We start from the raw sequence: 6,000 nt of genomic DNA on the forward strand, positions 1-6,000 counted from the left end.
GTAGTGCTAGTCCACAGGCACATAGCTCAACTTAAAATGGATTTATATTGAAATTGGGAAATAAAATCTAAAAATCAATCTAAAAGGAGTGCCATATTCTCTACCTTCAGCATGCAAGGAGGTTGTTCTGGAGAACTTGCTGAATCTGCTGGGGAATGGAGAGAGAAGTAACAAAGTTTGGTATTTGGCAGCTGGAAATCCAGCATTTGTTAGAGGATTTTAGATACCTTTGACTAGAAGTTATTTCAAGGTATGAATTAGCAAGGACATCCTTCAACCCAAATATTGTATGCTGCAAAGAATGTGACAGGCTTTTCTATCCTTGTTAGGAGTCATCTTCTGCCAATCACTTAATTTAAATATTGGCCAATGTCTAAAAGAAACTGGATGAAATCTGGTAAAGGGACAGGTGAGAAAGTCCTGCCTAGTGTTCATTGTTCAGCTGGGAGTGATGGGTAGTTGGAACTGGTATTAGCAGTTTTCCACTTCATCTTTTCTGTAAGCTATTACATCTGCTTAGTTACACCCTCAGCCTAAGCGTGGGTCTCTCTACACTTCCCTGGGGTCATGGTAGGGTAGATGTTACAACAGCAGTAGTGCTCAATAGAAAATAATTCAGGTGGAACCATTAAACCCATGCCCATCAGCCTTCTCTGTGCTTTGTTCTCTCTATTCTGTCTGGGTTTCCTTGCCATTGCCTCTGAAAGTGAGCTAACTCCTGCCCAAAAATGGCAAAGGGTCAAGCTAGTGAGACAACAGCTGGAGTAAGGTGATCTGAAGAATTCTTTGAATTTTGGTTGATAAATACAGTATATTTCATGTTTATATAATTGTGTGGTAGCTGTTATGGTAACTATACCTGCAGTGTAGCTGTGTGCTTCTGATTTAAAATGTCCCTTAATTCTTCTGTCTGTGGTTTACATGAGTTACATATGATTGCATCTGATCCTCACAGCATACCTGGGAGCTAAGGAAGTACCATCCTTCAGATGTGCTTGGGGAACAGATGTGCAGGGAAATCCTTCCTTCACTTGTCTAGAAAATAGTCTTTCTCCCTTTTCTACTTTCAAATTGTATTTGTTTCCAAGTTGGACAGAATGAAAATATAGTATAAGTGTTAGACCTGTGCTAGATTTAAGGCCATTTTTTTAGGTTCATTGGAAACCCAGCATTAGGTCATTGGAAAATGGGGACTGCTTCTGAGTGGGTGAGAGCAATTAGCAAAGCTGCTCCATCAGCAGGGAATTCTTAATGCCAATACGGACAGCCAAGAGCAGAGGAGTCAGTCAAATACAAGAGAGAAGGGGAAGGAAGGAGGAGCCCTGGAGCAGAAGTGAAATCAAATATACTAGAGGAAGAAGGGAATAAACTACTTGAATATTGAGTAACAGCTTGCAATTCAGTTTCAGTATGTAATTTCAGTAAATTCACACTTACTAAACAATTAAATATGGGTAGTCACTACTTTAGAGTACCAGTGCAGGCAGAATTAGACTCAGTGATTAATTAAGTGCTGTGAGTGGTTTGATTTCTGGGTCAGTTATACCAGTCCCACTCAAAGGGAAACTTTGATCATATGTGAAATCTTCCTTATAAAATTTGAATTTTAAAACAGTGGCTAAAACCATTTATGCTTTTATTTGTTGAGGGTTATTAGATTAGGGTGTTTTGATTGTGAATTCTTTCAGGTTATTGTCATAAAAAGTTGAGTACAGTTTGAAGCTATCAGGTCTTTACAGAAAAAAAGCAGTGGCTGTTCTGTCACATGATTTGTTTGCAAATATGATTACTGCCTATTAATTTAGGATTAATAGAGTGTAGAATGCAAGAAGTTGTTGCTGCTGATGTTAATCATGACAAAATTAAATGTTTCACAGAGAAAAGTAAAAAGGAAACTTATTTCAGGGTAGCAAAAGCAGCAACTAGAATGTAAGAATCTTGTCCATTTCGGACTTTTTTCAGTCAAGGGATGTAGTCACTGCCATGTTGTGTTGTGTGCTGTCTCCTCTTTTGTTACCCAGCACTTTGCTTTCACAGGCAAGTGCCAAGAAAAACTAAACTTTCTATAGCACTTTGCTTTGTCAAGATCTGAGTCTTTGCTTCTGTGGCTTTTTCTCTCTGTCTTAAAAGACAGAGACGTCCTAACTCAGCTGAATAGATATCCAGTAGGAGTCTTTTAGCCGTTTTCTTAGCTGTAGGAAATTTGTACAAATTCAAATAAAAATTCAAAGAATGGTCTCTCCAAATAACTCTTCTGATCATCATTAAGTTTTGGAGTATATTGTTTTTCTTATTCTGCTGAAGATTTTATTATGTCACTTACCTTTTCTCAGCACAGTAGACAGTACAGAACACTTTTTGGTTGAGTTGGTCTTCTAGTATGGAGAAGAAATTTTTCTCCTAGCTCTGCTGGTTTATGCTGATTTTCCAAAGCTGACAGGTTAATGAACCTGTTGTTTATTTGTATGTGATGGGTTTCTGGAAGGTGGGATGGGTGAGTTTATCAAAATGTAGTTTGTAGAACATTATTCACAAGAAGAAAACATTAGTTTTCTAAGGTTCCCAGACCAGGTATGCAGTGACTGTTATCTCAGCCAAGCAGACACCTGTGATTCAGTGAAGGCACGGCTGTTGCAGAAGGAATGTCCCAGCCAAAGAGAAAACCCATGGTGATTTTAAATGGCATTAAATGGCACCATTTAAAAAAACATGAAGGTATGACTGTTTATCTGGGAGGATGGGGAGCAGTACTTCAGTCCTTGTTTTGACCCAGCCAAAAACTGATGATTAAGAGGTTAATTTCCCCTATTTCTGGCATATGTTCCTTTTCCGGGGATGATGCCCATTTGCTTGCTTGGCTTTCAAAACCTGAGCTTCATATCTATGAGGAGACTCAAAGGATAAATTCATACATTAATCCAGAGTTTCTCTTTCTCATGTGTTGTGGAGAAATTAATGTGTTTGGCCATACTTTCTAGGTTTTTGGTTTCTTCTTGGAATGTGTTTATAGCCAGCCATTTTCCTGTTACAGCTTCTCTTTTGGCTGGCTGACTTTTCAGCCCAGTAGTTTTTCACTGACCTGAATTAGGAGAAATGTATTCATAGCTGACAGACTTCTGCCTATTTGTGGACTTACTTCTTTCTGCTATAAGGTTCTACTTTGCGTTAGGTCCTTATTCTGGAGGAGAGGCTTGCTTGCATGTTAGTCCCCTTGCAAATGAAAGGAAAAAACTGCAGTTGCCTAATGGGAGAGGTTACAGGGCATATCTTAAGTCTCAGTAGTGTCCTTCATTTTCTGCCAGTCTTGCTTTAGCCTAATTATCTGCCACGTAGATCAGAGCGGGAGGCCACCAGGAAATAGAATGGTTTCTTCAAAGCCTCGTGCACTGTAATGGTTTCAAAGGAGTGCGGACAACTGATGCTGTGGATTCTGCTGTCCTAGAGCCTGGAGCAAGGATTGGGTCCTTAAGGTCCTACATTTGCTGCAAATTGAGCCAGCCATCAAGCTAACCCTTGTACAACTAAGTTACTGCCTTTTCTGTTGCCTAATCCAAAGCGGAAACTACAACAGAAGATAATTCAGTAGAGCTGGTGAGTCCCTATAAGCACAACTAGTGAATCTGTCATCACTTGCTGCATAAGAAGCCAAAGTTAGCTGAAGCATTGTTCTTTTATGTAACAGGGAAAATGGCTCTGGTCCAGGTGATCCAGAAGCCTGAGGAGACAGACCATCCTGTGATGTTGGCCTGATTCGCTGTAAATAGTCCTGGCTCAACTCTCCTCTTCTGAATCTGCTGTTTGTGGTGAGGGGAGGGGGAAGGCTGTACGTTCCCTAGGTGCTGGGAAAGCTCTGTGTTTATGAACTAGACTACCCATGCTGTGATCCATGCAAGAACTGCTTTTAGTACATGCACAGAACCAAGTGTGGGGGCAGAGAGTGGTTTGTGAGTGCTTGTACAGAAGTGTCTGGATAATTAACTCAGGCATTAGGTAGGAGCATTTAAATCTTTGAAGATGTTTTCTGTGGGAAATACAGGATAATCATCTCCTCAGGCACCCAAAAGAGACAAGGTTAGATTCTGATGTCTACCCAAATTGCACATCAGGAATTTAGGTGCTGGTTTTGAGTCTCACCTGGAATTATTTGTTCCATGTCACAAGGATTTAAACCTAATCTTACTGCCAGGTAGCACTATCATCACTTGGGCATCTTTACTAGCTCATCTGTCTCCACTGACAAGCTGGCACAGCACAGTGAGGGCTCTTTTGGTCCTACAAGAACAAATGCCAATTAGCAGGGGAAGGCAGGAGTGGACACAGACCTGAGTCACAGGGGATATTCCAGGACAGCAGGGTTACTCTGATTTCAGGTGCTCTCATGGCAGCATCCTAACCCTTGCATTTTAGTTAACCTTTCCCACAGCTGTATGTGAAAGGTCTTTGATCTATCAACGAGCCCAACACATGGTGCTTGTTCACTGTATGTTAACAGCAGAAATACTATTTTTAGCTCCCAAATTATTATTCTTTACTATTAGAGCTGAAAGACCTTTCATCCTTAAGGCAGGCAACTTCACAACAGTATATTGGGGACAATGTGCCACATGAAGCTGACACTTCCATTGGGAACAATTTTTTTCAAAATGGGTAAATGGCTTTTTAAATAGCCATTTAAAAATCTAAACAAAGTAGTCATGTTTTATAAAGTTCTAAAAAGAACTGTTGTCTTTGGAACATGTAATTTGCAGATCTCACTGCAGTAATCCTTGATTTAGAACAATTACAGCACGAAGTACTTGCCTTTTTTCCCCTTTAAAAAACAAAACCAAACCCCAAACCAAAAGCCAGACAGGTTTCCAGCAAAGGCTGGGATAATTGAATGGAAACATAGCCAAGTCTTGCAAAACTCCAGTATACAGTTGCTATTCTCTCAAGAGATATTTTCTCCTGCCATCTGAGAGCCTGGTCACTTGTTTTTCTTTTTTTTTTTTATTTTTTAAACCTAATCACTAGTTGCTAGAAATAAATATTGCAAGAACTAATATGCTGGTTACAGCCTTAAAACTGAACATGTGTGCAGTGCATAGTGGTTTAAGAGAAAGCTGTTTTATAACATTTTTAATTATGAAATTTCTTATGCAACCGAGTTAAATGGTCATTTATAAACAATCCAATTCCAAAGCTTCCTTAGGCAGTAACTGACCTGTGTAATTTCTTGTAGCTTAAGCTTGACTCAGTCCAGTCTCACACCAAACAAGATTTGGGAGCTGGGATACAAACAATGCTGATTCAATGTTCATAGTATTTCTTTTCCACTCACAAATCAGTGAAGAAGTTTATCTATGGCTCCAGTGTTCGGTATTTTTTAAGTTGCTTAGTAGAAGTGAGGCAGCTGTGCTGCTTGCTTTGGCTGGAACATCTGCCATATCCCAGGCACCACTGGCAGTAGGCAGGCCATGCTGACTCTGGATCTCAGACCATGAAACCAGGCCTTGCACAGCTGATTCTGCAGCCAGCTTCAAGCTGTGGGATAATTTATACAGCTACAAGAAGTTTAACTGTAGGCCTCTACCTCTTGTGTGGGCATAGACCACATCCAGAAAGAAGCAAATCCATATTCCTAATCATCAGCTTAAAACCACTGCTCCCCTCCCTAAGATTTTGCTAGGAAAATGATGATGGAGAGATCCTTAGTACTTCCACTTAGGCCAAAGCTAACTGAGCAGCACATGGGAGCATTGAGCCTCCCCCTTCCTTATTCCTGGTATGGAACTGAGACTTCTGCTCACTTTTCGAAGAAAAAGTAATTTTCCAAAATCACTTCATGGGAGCAAACAGCCAAACAGCATTTCCTACAACATAAGACTGAGTCAAAAGTCTTCACGCTTACAAGCAGCTGTGCCTTCCTGAGCTTGCTTCTACCTTTGAGGGATTCTAGCAAAAACTGTTGTTCTGTTAGTTTTTTCTTTTAAAGCCAATTTTAAAGACAGTTAACTTTGG

This window comes from Poecile atricapillus, chromosome 4, assembly GCF_030490865.1.
Source record: "Poecile atricapillus isolate bPoeAtr1 chromosome 4, bPoeAtr1.hap1, whole genome shotgun sequence".
In the NCBI taxonomy this organism is placed as follows: domain Eukaryota; kingdom Metazoa; phylum Chordata; class Aves; order Passeriformes; family Paridae; genus Poecile; species Poecile atricapillus.